Source organism: Elaeis guineensis, chromosome 15, assembly GCF_000442705.2.
Source record: "Elaeis guineensis isolate ETL-2024a chromosome 15, EG11, whole genome shotgun sequence".
In the NCBI taxonomy this organism is placed as follows: Eukaryota; Viridiplantae; Streptophyta; class Magnoliopsida; order Arecales; family Arecaceae; genus Elaeis; species Elaeis guineensis.
Genome location: NC_026007.2, coordinates 50,169,281 through 50,187,059, shown reverse-complemented (window position 1 = coordinate 50,187,059; position 17,779 = coordinate 50,169,281).

Below are 17,779 nucleotides of genomic sequence, written 5' to 3'. Positions count from 1 at the left end.
TCTTTAGGATATCCTATGAATCGAGCTCTAAAAGATCTGAACTCTAACTTGTCTGCCTGCTGTCTCTTGACATGAGCCGAACAACCCCAAATTCTGAAATGATTCAGACTTAGCTTCTTACCATGCCATATCTCATACGGTGTGGTAGGAATGATTTTAAAGGAAACTTTATTCAATACATATATTACTGTCATGAGACAATGTCCCTAAAAAAATTCAGGAAGGTCTGTGAAGCTCATCATGGAACGGACCATATCTAATAGGGTCCAATTTCTCCGTTCTAAAATTCCGTTGAGTTGTGGCATTCCAGGTGGAGTCTATTGAGAGACTATGCCATTATTCTTAAGATAGTCTAGAAACTCTTGACTAAGGTATTCACCTCCTCGATCTAATCGAAGAACCTTAATGAGCTTTCCTGTTTGTCTTACTACTTCATGTCTGAATTCTTTGAACCTTTCAAAGGCTTCAGACTTGTGTTTCATTAGAAACACATATCCGTACCTAGACATATCATCGATAAAGGTAATGAAGTAGACATAGTTGCCTCTAGCTGGCACATCAAATGGGCCGCACACACTGTATGTACTAGGGCAAGTAGGTTTGTGGCCCTTTCCCCATGTCCTACAAAAGAGAGTTTGGTCATTTTGCCTTGAAGGCATGATTCACAAATTGGATATGACTCGAAAGTCAATGGACTCAACAACCTGGATTTTTTCAATTTGTTAACCCTGTCTTCCGCTATATGACCCAGCCTTAGGTGCCACAGATACCTATCATTTAGACTATCACTAGGCCTTTTAATTCCTATGGCATTCATATTTTGCTCGATATTAAATACAGATACATCAATATGTAGCTGATAGAAATCGTTAATAAGAAAACCATTTGCCACTTTATTATTTTCATAAAATATATTACAATGGTCCTTATGAAAGCTAATCACATAGCCTTCTTGTGCTAAACATGAAACAGAAATCAAATTCCTGCTTGCTGCAGGCACATAATAATAATCTCCAAGAACTAAATCTAATCCTAATGGTAATCACAGAGGGTAGGTTCCCACGGCCACAGCAGCAACTCTTGCTCTATTCTCGATGCATAGGATCATCTCTCCATCCCTCAACCTCCTGCTCTCCTCAAGATCCTGCATAGAAGTGCACAAATGAGTACTAGAACCAGAGTCAAGCACCCAACTGGATGTAGAAGAAACTGTAAGATTAGATTCTAAAATGAGCATACCATCAGAAGGACTATCCTTCATATTCTTCAGGGTGGCCAGGTAATGAGGACAGTTCCGCTTCCAATGGCCATCTGATTAGCAGTGAAAATATTTTTCCTTTTCAACAGCCTTCTTCTTTGATTCTATCTTCTTCTTCTTTCCATCCACCTTTTACTTCTTTGTAGACTTCTTTTTTCTTTCCAAAAGATTTTTTCTTGAAAAAAGTCTGCTCCACAGTGAGAACTGAGCCTTTTGAACCTTTCATAGAAAGCTCAGCTGTAACCAGCATGTTCATTAACTCGACCAAGGTACATTGAATCTTATGCATATGGAAGTTCATGATGAACTAACCATATGCATCAGATAAGGATTGAAGGATCACATCAGTCTTAAAATCCTTGTCTAAGATGACATCGAGCTTCTCAAGCTCCTCAAGATCCTTGATCATTGTCAAACAATGATCTTGGACTGATTGCCCATCACACATTTTAGCCTTAAAAAGTCTTTGACAGACTTGTTACTTGGCTGCGCGACTTTGTTCACCAAACAACTCTTGTGGTTGAGCCAATATTTGGTGGGTAGTCAAAATATTCTTATGTTGGCACTGCAAGTCATCAGACATTGCACCCAACATATAGTACCTTGCTTTGTTATCATCATCCGTCCACCTTTCCAGAGATGCTCTCTGTTCAGCAGTCGGATGTGCTAGCATGGTAGGTGGGTCTTGGTCCAAGACATGAGTCAATTTTTTGAAACTCAAAATAATTCTGTAGTTCCTCAACCAGTCCTTGAAATTGGATCCTGTCAATCTGTGGGTGTCTAGTATTTTGGTCAAGGGGTTGTGTTAGATGTGTGTCGTAGATGCCAGATCGACTGACACATTCCTGTACAGAACTAAGGGCAAATTTATAATTTTGACTATAAATGAATAAAAAGATTATTCTTCTATCACATTGTGTACATTGTGTCTGTGATACATCCTTTGAGTTAGTGGGAATGTAAATTCATATTTTCAAGAGTTGAAAATTTAAGACATGAATTTACATAACTAACTCATAAACTGCTCCTGACCATAGGATCATCACGAGGATGGTGATCGATGTCTACGATCGCTTTCTTAGGATAGATGAGTCTTGAGTCTACGATGTGGAGACATCGGAGCGAGAGTATAGGTATTCATTGAGAACGAGAGTACTGAGCGTGACCACCTTGAGCAGTCATAAGGAAGTCTACCTTCTCGTTGATGACTAGCTCGATGCTGCAGTTGTGTGTCTAGTTCTTTGACTTGAGATGCATCGACAGTTCACCTTGAGTGTGTTATAGTTTGACTACACCATAACTCGGTCTTTTAGCCATTCGAAATCCTGAGGTGTATATTGGCTATAGCATATCCATTGTAGGAACCAGATCGCACCAAAATGGGATCTATCAACCTCGGTAGATGAGAGGAGTAGTCCTATGATGATCGAAAGATCGAGTCCTTAAGCCTATGGCCATGGTAGAGTGAAATAATGAAAAAGAATTTTTCATTGAGTTTCACATCGGACTCAGATCGATCGATTGATTCATATGACTGATGTTGGATTTGACAAGTTTACCTTAACCCTAATTCAGTCGGGACTCATGATAGAGGAACTCAATCACATAGGTAGCTGCACTAAGAGGTTCATCTTCAGTTCTGATGGGTTGCCACTATATACTGCTAGGTGTCACTGATGGATTTTGGGAGCAATTAGAATGATTTTGATGATCGATCATTCTAATTGTTTGAATCAGAAGAGTTCTGATCCATCGAAAGGAGTTTCGATGATGTCGATGATGAGATCACGACATATCTCTTTACCATATAGAATTAAAGGATTAGGGTCTGGATGTCATCAATTGGGCTACCCCAATTGATTTGGATAAGATCCAATTAGGTTCAAGAAAATCGTGCTAGCACTCGATTGAGCCTAACTTTCTCCTCGTGTAATCTTTTCTGTCTCTATTGAGCCAAATGTCTAGCTCAAAAATGGCTTGTCTTAATTCATGAGATGAATTTAAGATAATACCTACTAATTTCTAGCACCTGCCAATTTTATTTTAGGACATCTGTCAAAAGTTGACATATGGGTCTTAAACTGAAGAGGATTCATTGGAGAATTTTTATGAAGTGTCCACATGTTCAAACCACTTCAAATTGGATGCTATAATCAGATTATGGTGTGAGCTCAATTGGATTTAAGTGGGCACCCCAAATGGATAAGAACCAAAGAGTCCTGATAAACTTGGACTCTTTGGTGCCACCTTATTTGTGCTTATCCAATGTTGGTGCCAACATAGGAGAGAGCATGGAGATTCTTATCTGATGTGATCATATGATATCACTCTACCAATCAAAATTTTTCCAAAATTTATTAGAATTTTTTGATTGGTCGAATGATGTGGCACTGCGCAGCATACAGGATCTATATAAACCCTACTGCACCTAGGGTTTCGAGATAGAACTTGTTTTATAGAAAAAACCCATTAGCTGCTGCCCCCTCCCTACTTCTCTACATCCTCCCTACTATCCTTTCTCCCCTCTTCACATCCAAAAAGTTGGACATTCATCTGGCAAAGGTACAAGGCGTGGTGATGCCTGGAACAGAAGGCTGCAGGATATCTTCGACAGGCTGCTACTCCAACTTCAGAAGGAGTTCTGAAGTACTTTCAAATCAGATATTGATCTGATTTTTGGAGCATAGAATCATGAGGAGAAGATGTTCTAGATTCTACCTAAGTGGATACTGGTAGAGGCCAAGCACTTGCGTGGCTATATCAGAACCTCAGGCAGTGCTGCGATCATCTACAAGGTAATTAGATTATCCTTAGGGTATGTCTATATTTCTCATACTTTTAGATTTAATTTTAGATTTTAAATATTAGATAATAAAATTAGATCTAATAGACATTAGATCTGAAATAGTATTGGATAAAAAAAAATAAAATTTATTCCGTCCCAGATTTGGTGAAATCTGAAAGATCCTACACAGGAAAAAGGCAGTTTTTTCTTCAAGTGGTATCAGAGCCAGGTTGTTGGTTCTATTTCAGATCTATTTTAGATCTGATTTTAATTTTAATTTATCTAATATTAAATAATTTTAGATATCACATCAGATGTGATAGGATCTGAAATTAAAATATTTAAAATTAAATCTAAGAAGATTTAACATGCATGAGATGCATAACTAGACTAGGATTAATTGAATCCATGAATAGTCTTATGTTTTATATTTTAATGAGATTAAAATATGAATTAAATATAATTTATTCTCTATTTTTTTTGATGTTATAATTGTTATAATCAGATCAAAAAATAGAAAATAAAATTTTAGTTATTTCATAAAAATTGATCTGTTGCATGCCTAGACTAGTTGTAGAATTATTCTAGTAACTTGTCTAGAATAGTTTTTATTTTAAATAATTTAATTTAAATTTTTTTTTTAGATATTACATATGATGTATTAGATCTGAAAGCATGTTAATTAGATTAATTTTTGATATATGAGATGAATGCAAAACATGTATTAGTTAGATCTTAAATTGTATATGTGATATGTTAATTTAGATCTAACTAGTTTTGTAGTTAAATTTGTATTTCTGATTAAGGTGTTCCTCATAGCCGTCCGATCATAAGAACAAAGTAGGATTTTAAGACCCTCTCTTCTCATTCAATGGGATGTTTATATGACGTGTAGGGGTGCCGCACGTTCATCCTTAATCAGAAATCAAAACTTACTTTTCTACAAAACCCTAGATCTTGAAACCCTAGGATTTATTTTACATGCTTTGTTTATGAACCCAAACTTAATTAATGTATTGAGCTTATGAAATTAAGTTAGGTCTAAAATTGAGAATTTCAGATCTAAGATATTTTCATAAGATTGGGTTTGGGCTTGGGTAGCTCAATTAGGTCTAGCGGTTGATCAAACCGAATCAAGAGTTTGTTAGGTGGGATCATGAAAGCTAATAATTGACCAACCTAATAGGATTAAGTCTGGATCAAGGTCGAATCATATTTAGATGTGACTCGATCAAGTTAAGACCTAATTTGGCTCAGTGGTTAGAGCCTGGATTGTAGACTAACTCAATTAGTTCTGGTTCGACAATTTGGTATCTAAGGTAAGTTGGGCAGATGAGAAACGACTGGTTTTTAATTGGAAGCTACTCGACTCGAATGCGTTCTTATCGAGTTAATAGCATATCCCTCCCATCGGTCTCACTTACTTGGTCATATGTGTCGACCTAGTTCTGATTTGAGGTGGCTAACAATTCGAGCTGACCCATGCCACTAGGTTAGTCATAATTATTATGACTATATCAAGTCAAGTTTAAAGAGACCTAAATCAAATCTCCCTAAGAAAATATTAAGTCTAGGTCTTCCACCATTGTGGATGTGCGGGCCCTTCCCGGGGTTGATTGTTCTCGGCTGGTTACAGTGGCTTAGTTACACCGAAAAGATGCAACCATATCCATTAGGCATTGGATGCTACGGATTAGAGGATGGGTTGGGCTCAATATTCCGGATACAGTGAGGGACCCAATTAGGAATCTAGTTCATGCAAATGGTGGGTTTGGCTTAACTAAGGATTGGAGCAATATCCCGGATACGGTGAGCTTCACGAATTAGAGACCAAGTTTTAGGTGCACCATGATTAGAGAATCATTGGACAAGAGTTGTCCACTCATCGGTTGACCCATCACCAATAACTGTTAGGTGAGGTGATGAGCCAGTCGGTGAGACTGCACCACCCACTAGAAATCACTAATCATGGAGATTTTTACATCTCTACCAAGGGAGTGTAGAGATCTGAGAAAATAGTGGGAGCCTAATTTGTTTAAAAATAAAAACCCTAAACAAATTGGTTGAGTCTGATTACAAAATCTAACTAAAAACTTTTGACTCTCTACAGGAAAAATGTCTGCCTCAAACCCCCTGACCAAGATTCTAGACACTCATAGACTGACTAGACCAAATTTTAAGAACTAGTTGAGGAACAACATAATTATTCTGGGTTTTGAAAAATTAACTCATGTCTTGCACTAGGACCTACCTGCCATGCCAGCACGTCCGACTACTGAAAAGAGAGCGTCTCTGGAAAAGTGGACGGATGATGATAACAAAGCCAGGTACTATATGTTGGGTGCAATGTCTGATGATTTGCAGTGCCAACATGAAAATATTTTGACTACCTGCCAAATGTTGGCTCACCTACAAGAGTTATTTGGTGAACAGAATCGCATGGCCAAGTATCAAGTCTGTCAAAGACTTTTTAAGGCCAAGATGCGTGATGGGCAATCAGTCCAAGATCATTGTTTGACAATGATCAAAAATCTTGAGGAGCTTGAGAAGCTCGATATCATCTTAGACAAAGATTTTCAGATTGATGTGATCTTTCAGTCCTTGTCCGATGCATATGGTCAGTTCATCATGAACTTCTATATGCATAAGATGCAATGTACCTTGGTCGAGTTAATGAATATGCTGGTTACGACTGAGCTTTCAATGAAAGGTTCAAAAGGCTCAGTTCTTACTGTGGAGTGGACTTCTTCCAAGAGAAAGTCTTTTGGAAAGAAAAAGAAGTCTGTGAAGAAGCAGAAGGTGGATGGCAAGATCAAGAAGACAGGACCGAAGAAGAAGACTTCTGAAAAGAAAAAGTGTTTCCACTATCAGTCAGAAGGTCATGGGAAGTGAAACTGTCCTCAGTACCTGGCCACCCTGAAGAACAAGAAGGATGGTCCTTCTAAAGGTATGCTCATTATCGAATCTAATCTTACGGTTTCTTCTGCATCTAGTTGGGTGCTTGACTCTGGTTTTAGTGCTCATTTGTGTACTTCTATACAGGATCTTGAGGAGAGCAAGAGGCTGAGGGATGGGGAGATGATCCTACATATCGAAAATGGAGCAAGAGTTGCTACTATGGCCATAGGAACCTACCCTCTGCGATTACCATTAGGATTAGATTTAGTTTTAAGAGACTGTTATTATGTGCCTGCAGCAAGCAAAAATTTGATTTCTATTTCATGTTTAGCACAAGAAGGCTATGTGATTGGCTTTCATAAGGATCATTGTAACATATTTTATGAAAATAAAAAAGTTGTAAATAGTTTTGTTATTAATGATCTCTATCAGTTACATGTTGATGTATCTGTTTTTAATATTGAGCAAAATATGAATGCCATAGGAATTAAAAGGCCTAAAGATAGTCTAAATGATAAGTATCTGTGGCGCCTAAGGCTAGGTCATATAGCGGAAGACAGGGTTAACAAATTGGAGAAATTCGGGCTACTGAGTCCGTTGACTTTCGAGTCATATCCAGTTTGTGAATCATGCTTTCAAGGCAAAATGACCAAGCTCCCTTTTGTGGGACATGGGGAAAGGGCCACAGACCTACTTGCCCTAGTACATACGGATGTGTACGGCCCATTTGATGTGCCGGCTAGAGGCAACTTTGTCTACTTCATTACCTTTACCGATGATATGTCTAGGTACGGATATATATTTCTAATAAAATACAAGTCTGAAGCCTTTGAAAGGTTCAAAGAATTCAGACATGAGGTAGAAAAACAAACAGGAAAGCCCATTAAGGTTCTTCGATCAGATTGAGGAGGTGAATACCTTAGTAGGGAATTTCTAGACTATCTTAAGGACAATGGTATAGTCTCTCAATGGACTCCACCTGAAATGCCTCAACTCAACGGAATTTCAAAATGGAGAAATCGGACCCTATTAGATATGGTCCATTCCATGATGAGCTTCACAGTCCTCCTAGAATTTCTTTGGGGACATTGTCTCATGACAGCAATTTATGTATTGAATAGATTTCTCTCTAAAATCGTTCCTACCACACCATATGAGATATGACATGGTAAGAAGCTAAGTCTGAATCATCTCAGAATTTGGGGTTATCCGGCTCATGTCAAGAGACAACAGACGGACAAGTTAGAGTTCAGATCTTTTAGAGCTCGGTTCATAAGATATCCTAAAGAGTCATTAGGATATTATTTTTATATTCTAAAAGATCACAATGTGACTGTGAGTCGAAATGCTATTTTTCTTAAAAAATAGTTTATTCAAGATGGTGGCATCGGAAGAATAATTAAGCTCAAGTAGAATATCTCTCAAGAGCAACGATCTAAAGAATCTGAGAAACCTAATCAATCAGAACCAGTCCTAATACAACCTCTTCCACCTCGTATATCGACTAGGGTTTCCCATCCTCTTGAAAGGTACTTAGGTACCATACAAGAGGATGTAGAAGAAATGTTCCTCATGAGAAATGAAGTTTATGGTGATGATCCCAAGACCTATGATGAGGCGATATCAGATATCGACTCCGAAAAATGGTTAGAGGCAATGAGATCAGAAATTAACTCGATGCACTCAAACTAAGTCTGGACCTTGGTAGATCCACCTGAAGGTATTGTATCTATTGGGTGTAAATGGATCTTCAAGAGAAGATAGGTGCAGATGGGAATGTGGAGACATTCAAGGCTAGGCTCGTAGCGAAAGGTTATAGTCAGTGCGAAGGCATTGACTATCAGGATACCTTCTCGTCCGTAGCCATACTAAAATCCATCCGCACATTGCTTGCTATTGCAACCTATTTTGATTATGAAATATGACAGATGGACATGAAAATGACGTTCTTAAATGGATATCTTGAGGAAGATATCTATATGGAACAACCACTTGGTTTCATATCCAGTGATGATGATCACAAGGTCTGCAAACTACAAAGATCCATTTATGGACTTAAGCAAGCGTCTCAGAGTTGGAATACTCATTTCAATGATGTGATCAAAATATTTGGTTTTATCAAGAATGAGGAACCATGTGTGTTCAAAAAGGTCAGTGGGAGCGTAGTTGTCTTCCTCGTATTGTACGTGGATGACATCCTCCTAATTGGGAATGACATTCCCATGTTGACCTCAGTCAAAGTATGGTTGTCTAAGGAGTTCTCTATGAAAGATCTAGGAGAGGCATCCTTTATACTGGGTATTAAGATCTATAGAGATAGACCAAATAGGATGCTGGAACTTTCACAGAAGATGTACATAGAGGAGGTGCTAAAAAGGTTTAGCATGGATAACTCCAAAAGAGGTTTATTGCCTTTTAGACATGGCATTCATCTCTCCAAGAAGATGTGCCCTAGCATACCTGAGGAGATTGAACGTATGACCAAGATCCCTTATGCTTCGGCAATAGGGAGCCTTATGTATGCCATGCTATGTACACGACCTGATATAGCCCATGCTGTGAGTGTCACAAGCAGATATCAGTCGAATCCAGGCGAAGAGCACTAGACTTCTATGAAATGTATCCTTAAGTATTTGAGAAGGACTAAGGATATGTTTCTAGTCTTTGGGAATGGAGAACTCCAGATGCAGGAATTTACAGACTCAGACTTTATGTCTGATATAGATGATCGAAAGTCGACAACTGAGAGTCTGTTCATTTGCAATGGTGGTGCAATTAGCTGGAAGAGTTCCAAGCAAACGGTAATTGCAGATTCCACCATGGAGGCAGAGTATATTGCTGCATCGGAAGCTGCAAAGGAGGCATTCTAGTACAAGAAGTTTGCCGCAGAGCTTGGAGTGATGTCATCGGATGCCATCCCTCTTTACTGCGATAATAATGGTGCCATAGCCCTAGCTAAGGAGCCAAGGTCTCACCAGAAGTCCAAGCATATCGAGTGGTGATTCCATCTGATCCGTGATTATCTCGAAAAAGGTTATGTCGAGGTCACGAGAGTCGACTCCACAGACAATGTGGCAGACCCGTTGACTAAGCCATTGGGCCAACAGAAGATTGAAGCCCACCTTGAGAAGATAGGACTTAGATATGTAGCCAATTGGCATTAGGTCAAGTGGGAGTTTGTTAGATGTGTGTCCTAGATGCCAGATCGACTGACACATTCCTGTACAGAACTAAGGGCAAATTTATAATTTTGACTATAAATGAATAAAAGGATTATTCTTCTATCACATTATGTACATTGTGTCTGTGATACATCCTTTGAGTTAGTGGAAATATAAATTTATATTTTCAAGAGTTAAAAATTTAAGGCATGAATTTACATAACTCATAAACTGCTCCTGACCATAAGATTATCACGAGGATGGTGATCGATCCAGAAGGTTGGTGTACGATCGCTTTCTTAGGATAAATGAGTTTTGAGTCTACGGTGTGGAGACACCGGAGCGAGAGTACAGATATTCATTGAGAACGAGAGTACTGAGTGTGACCACCTCGAGCAGTCATAAGGAAGTCTACCTTCTCATCGATGACTAGCTCTATACTGTAGTTGTGTGTCTAGTTCTTTGACCTGAGATGCATCGATGGCTCAACTTGAGTGTGTTATAGTTTGACTATACCATAACTCAGTCTCCTAGCCATTCGAAACCCTGAGGTGTATGTTGGCTGTAGCATATCCATTGTAGGAACTAGATCGTACCAAAATGGGATCCATCAACCTCAGTAGATGAGAGGAGTAGTCCTATGATGATCGAAAGATCGAGTCCTTAAGTCCATGGCCATGGCAGAGTGAAATAATGAAAAAGAGTTTTTCATTGGGTTTCACATCGGATTTGGATCGATCGATTGATTCATATGACTGATGTTGGGTTTGACGAGTTCACCTTAACCCTAATTTAGTCGGAACTCATGATAGAGGAACTCAATCACACAGGTAGCTGCACCAAGAGGTTCATCTTCAGTTCTGATGGGTTGCCACCATATACTGCTAGGTGTCACTGGTGGATTTTGAGAGCAATTAGAATGATTTTGATGATCGATCATTCTAAATGTCTGAATCAGAAGAGTTCTGGTCCATCGAAAGGAGTTTCGATGATGTCGATGATGAGATCATGACATGTCTCATTACCATGTAGAATTGAACCTAACTGGGTCACACAAACAAGGGTTAGGATCTGGATGTCATCAATTAGGCTATCCCAATTAATTTGGATAAGATCCAATTAGGTTCAAGAAAATCATTCTAGCACTCGATTGAGCCTAACTTTCTCCTCGTGTAATCTTTTCTGTCTCTACTGAGCCAAATGTGATCTGGCTCATCCAAAAAATCTTGAAAAGATTTCTCTCAATCTAATTGAAGCTTGTCCAGCTCAGAAAAAGCTTATCTTAATTCATGAGATAAATTTAAGACAACACCTACTAATTTCTAGCACCTGCCAATTTCATTTTAGGACATCTATCAAAAGTTGACATATGGGTCTTACACTGAAGAGGATTCATTGGAAGATTTTTATGGAGTGTCTACATATCCAAACCACTTCAAATTAGGTGTCATAATCAGATTATGGTGTGAGCTCAATTGGATTTAAGTGGACGCCCCAAATGGATAAGAACCAAAGAGTCCTGATAAACTTGGACTCTTTGGCGCCACCATATTTGTGCTTATCCAATGTTGGCGCCAACATAGGAGAGAGCATGGGGATTCTTATCTGATGTGATTAGATGACATCACTCCACTAATCAAAATTTTTCCAAAATTTATTGGAATTTTTTGAATGGTCGAATGATGTGGCACTGCGCAGCATACAGGATCTATATAAACCTTGCTGCACCTAGGGTTTCGAGATAGAATTTGTTTTATGCAAAAGACCTATTAGCTGCCACCCCCTCTCCTCTTCTCCAAATCCTCCCTACTTTCCTTTCTTTTCTCTTCACATCCAAGAAGTTGGATGTTCATCTGGCAAAGGTACAAGGCGAGGTGATGCCTGGAACAGAAGGCTACAGGACATCTTCGACAGGTTGTTGCTCCAACTTCAGAAGGAGTTCTGAAGTACTTCCAAATCAGATATTGATCTAATTTTTGGAGCATAAAATTATGATGAGAAGATGTTCTAAATCCTACCTGAGTGGATACTGGTAGAGGCCAGGTACTTACGTGGCTATATCAGAACCTCAGGCAGTGCTGCGATCATCTACAGGGTAATTAAATTACCCTTAAGGTATGTCTATATTTCTCATACTTTTAGATTTAATTTTAGATTTTAAAGATCAGATAATAAAATTAAATCTAATATATATTAGATCTAAAATAATGTAGGATAGAAAAAAATAAAATAAAATTTATTCCGCTCCAGATTTGGTGAAATCTGAAAGATCCTACACAGGAAAAAGGCGATTTTTCCTTCAGGTTGGACGTAGACATGTTTTCTGTAGAGAGTCAACAGTTTCTAGTTAGATTTTGTAATCAGACTTAACCAATTTATTTAGAATTTTTATTTTCAAATAAATTAGGCTCCCACTATTTTCTCAGATCCCTACACTCTCTTGGTAGAGATGTGAAAATCTCCATGATCAGTGATTTCTAGTGGGTGGTGTGGTCTCACCGACTGGCTCACCACCTCACCTAACAGTTATTGGTGATGGATCAACCGATGAGTGGATAACTCTTGTCCAATGATTCTCTAATCATGGTACACCCAAAACTTGGTCTCTAATTCATGAAGCTCACCGTGCCCGAAATATTGCTCCAATCCTTAGTTAAGTCAAAACCACCATTTGTACAAACTAGATTCCTGATTGGGTCCCTCACCGTATCTGAAATATTGAGCCCAACCCATCCTCTAATTCATAGCATCCAATGCCTAATGGACATGGTTACGTCTTTCCAGTGCAACTGAGCCACTGTAACCAGTCGAGAACAATCAACCCCAGGAAGGGCCCGCACATCCACAATGATGGAAGACCTAGACTTAATATTTTCTTAGAGAGATTTGATTTAGGTCTCATTAAACTTGACTTGACATAGTCATAACAATTATGACTAACCTAGTGGCATAGGTTAGCTCAAATTGTTAGCCACCTCTAATTAGAACTGGATTGACACATATGGCCAGGTAAGTGAGATCGATAGAAGGGATATGCCATTAACTTGACAAGAATGCATTCGAGTCGAGTAGCTCCCAATCAAAAACCATTCGATCGCATCTGTCCAACTTATCTTAGACACCAAATTATCAAACCAGAATTAATTTGGGTTAGCCTACAATCCAGGCTCTAACCACTGAGCCAAATTAGATCTTAATTTGATCGAGTCACATCTAAATGTGATTCGATCTTGACCCAGACTTAATCTTATTAGGCTGGTCAATTATTAGCTTTCATGATCCCACCTAACCAAATATTGATTCAGTTTGATCAACCGCTAGACCTAATTGAGCTACCCAAGTCCGAACTCAATTTTATGAAAATGACTTAGATCTGAAATTCTCAATTTTAGATCTAATTTAATTTTATAAGCTTAATTCATTAATTAAGTCTTGAATTCATAAATAAAATATATAAAATAAATCCTAGGATTTCAGGATATAGAATTTTACAGAAAAGTAAGTTTTGATTTCTGATTAAGGATGAACGTGCAGCACCCCTACATGTCATAAGAACACCCCATTGAATGGGAGGAGAGAGCCTTTAAGCCCTACTTTATTCTTATGACCTGACGGCCATGAGGAACACCTTAATCAGAAATATAAATTTAACTACAAAACTAGTTAGATCTAAATTTACATATCACATATACAATTTAAGATCTAACTAATACTTGCTTTGCATACATCTCATGTATCAAAAATTGATCTAATTAACATACTTTTAGATTTAATACATCACATATAATATCTAAAAAATAAAATTTAAATTAAACTATTCAACATAAAATTTATTCTAGACAGTTACTAGAATAATTCTACAACTAGTCTAGGCATGCAATAGATCAATCTTATGTATTATCCAAATTTTTATTTTCTATTTTTGATCTGAATATAATATTTATATCATCAAAAATAGAGAATAAATTATATTTAAATTATATTTTAATCTTATTAAAATATAAACTTACAAGACTATTCATAGATCAAACTATTCCTAGTCTAGTCATGCATCTCATGCATGTTAGATCTTCTCAGATTTAATTTTAAATATTTTAATTTCAGATCCTATCATATCTGATGTGATATCTAAAATTTTTTAATATCAGATAAATTAAAATTAAAATTAGATCTAAATTAGATCTAAAACTGAGCCATGAATCTGGCTCTGATACCAGTTGAAGGAAAAATCGCCTTTTTCCTTGTAGGATCTTTCAGATTTCAACAAATCTGGGGTGGAATAATTTTAAAAAAATTTATCCTATATTTATTTTAGATCTAAATCTCTAGATCTAATTTTATTATCTAATATTAATTCTAAAATAAATCTAAAAGCATGAGGAAACATGAAATACCTTAAGGGTAATCTGATTACCCTGTAGATGATCGTAGCAAGCCTGAGGTTCTGATTTAGCCACGCAATCATCTGACCTCTATCAGTATCTACTCAGGTAGGACCTAGATTGTCTTCTCCTCACAAATCTCTACTCTAAAAATTAGAACTAAATCTGATTAGGAAGATCTTCAAAAGTCTTCCTGAAGTTGGAGTAGTAGCTTGTCAAAGAACTCCTGCAGTCTTCCTGTTCAAGGCGTCACCACACCTTGGTCTTGCACCAGATAGATGCCCAACTCCTTAGGTGTAAAGAGGGGAGGGAGGACTTCAGATGGAACATGGATAAGAGGAGGGGGGCAGCAGCTTTGATGGGTTTGGCACAATCACTAGAAACCCTAGGCGCAGACAGGGTTTATATAGACCTTGCTGCGCTGCGCAGTGCCACATCATTTGACCAATCAAAAAATTTCAATAAATCTGAAAAAATTCTAATTGGTGGAGTGATGTCATTTGATCACATCAGATAAGAACCCAAGCCTCTCTCCAAGAGTTGGCACCAACATTGGATAAGCACAATCATGTTGGCGCCAAAGAGTCCATGTTGATCAAATCAACTTTCATCTTTATCCACTTGGGGCACCCTCTTTATCCAATTGGTTTCACACCATAATTTAATTATGGCACCTAATTTGATGCTGATTTGGCATGTGGACACTCCATAAAGATCCTCCAATGAGCTCTTGCTAAGTGGCCTTCAATTTAAGATCCATATATCAACTTTTGACAGATATCCTAAAATGAAATTGGCAAGTGACAGGAATTAGCAGGTGTTTGTCTTAAATTCATCTCATGAATTAAGACAAACCTTTTCTGAGCTGGACAAGCTTTATTTAAACTGAGAGAAACCTTCTTAAGATTCTCTGGGTGAGTCAAATCACATTTGGCTCAGTCGAGATAGAAAAGATTGCACGAGGAGAAAGTTAGGCTCAATCGTGTGCTAGCATGATTTCCTTAAACCTAATTGGATCTAATCCAAATCAATTGGGCTAGTCCAATTGATGACATCCAGATCTTAACCCTTGTTAGTGTGTCCCAGTTAGGTTCAATTCTATATGGTAATGAGACATGTCATGATCTCATTATCGACATCATCGAAACTCCTTTCGATGGATCAGAACTCTTCTGATTCATACAATTAGAATGATCGATCATCAAGATCATTCTAATTGCTCCTAAAATCCACTAGTGATATCTAACAGTATATGGTGGCAACCCATCAGAACTGAAGATGAATCTCTCGGTGCAACTACCTGTGTGATTGAGTTCCTCTATCATGAGTCCCGACTGAATTAGGGTTAAGGTGAACTCGTCAAACCCAACATCAGTCATATGAATCAATCGATCGATCTGAGTCTGATGTGAAATCCTAATGAAGAACTCTTTTTCATTATTTCACTCTGCCATGGCCATGGACTTAAGGACTTGATCTTTTGATTACCATAGGACTACTCCTCTGATCTACCAAGGTTGATAGATCCCATCTTGGTGCGACCTAGTTCTTACAATGAATATGCTACAACCAACATACACCTTAGGGTTTCGAATGGCTAGGTGATCGAGTTATGGTGTAGTCAAACTATAACACACTTAAGGTGAACTGTCAATGCACCTCAGGTCAAAGAACTAGACACACAACTGCAGTATCGAGCTAGTCATCGACGAGAAGGTAGACTTTCTTATGACTGCTCGATATGGTCACACTCAGTACTCTTATTCTCAATGAATACCTATACTCTCACTTCGGTGTCTCCACTGTTAGATGTGTGTCCTAAATGCCAGATTGGCTGACACATTTCTGTACAAATCTAAGGGTAAATTTATAATTTTGATTATAAATTAATAAATGGGTTATTCTTCTATCACATTGTGTATATTGTGTCTGTGATACATCCTTTGAGTTAGTAGGAATGTCAATTCATATTTTCAAGAGTTGAAAATTTAAGGCATGAATTTACATAACTAACTAATACACAGCTCCTGACCATAGGATCATCACGAGGATGGTGATCGATCCGGAAGGTTGGTGTACGATCGCTTTCTTAGGATAGATGTGTCTTGAGTCTACAGTGTGGAGACACCAAAGCGAGAGTATAGGTATTCATTGAGAATGAGAGTACTGAGCGTGACCATATCGAGCAGTCATAAGGAAGTCTACCTTCTCATTGATGACTAGCTCGATGCTGCGGTTGTGTGTCTAGTTCTTTGACTTGAGGTGCGTCGATAGTTCACCTTGAGTGTATTATAGTTTGACTACACCATAACTCGATCTTCTAGTCATTCAGAATCTTGAGGTGTATGTTGGCTGTAGCATATTCATTATAGGAACTAGATCGCACCAAGATGGGATCTATCAACCTCGGTAGATGAGAGGAGTAGTCCTATGATGATCGAAAGATCGAGTCCTTAAGTCCATGGCCATGGCAGAGTGAAATAATGAAAAAGAGATTTTCATTAGGGTTTCACATCAGACTCGGATCAATCGATTGATTCATATGACTAATGTTGGGTTTGATGAGTTCACCTTAATCCTAATTCAGTCGGGATTCATGATAGAGGAACTCAATCACACAGGTAGCTGCACCGAGAGGTTTATTTTCAGTTCTGATGGATTGCCACCATATACTGCTAGGTATCACTAATAAATTTTGGGAGCAATTAGAATGATCTTGATGATCGATCATTCTAATTGTATGAATCAAAAGAGTTCTGGTCCATCGAAAGGAGTTTCGATGATGTCGATGATGAGATCACGACATGTCTCATTTGTTGGGAATAGTATCCCAAAGCCAATCATCAGTCTGTTGACGGTTGTGCTCTTTCTTGTATTAGTATATAAATTATAAATAAATAAAAAATATTTTGCCATTTTTCATCACAAATTGTTTCATCTTCTAATGAACTCCTGTGTTGTGGTGAAGTCCTTAGGACTATTTAGACTCGACAAAGGAGGATTTATCGTTTAGTCCTTAAATCTGTTCACGATCAAATGATACGTTGTTACCAAGGATGACAATGTTTATCAAGCATAGGTCGTTGTGTGCCATATGGATTGGTTGTCCTCTTAACCAAAGAGTGTGGAGACACTGGTATGGCATACAGGTGAGATGTAAGGGTACTCTGCACTGAACGTGACCGACTCCAGAGTTTTTTTTGCTGTCAAGATTTGCTCCGATGGGATATGGGTATAAATGTCCCTTCGATCTGAGACCGCCACAGTGACTTGCAAGCAACTCACTGCACTTAGG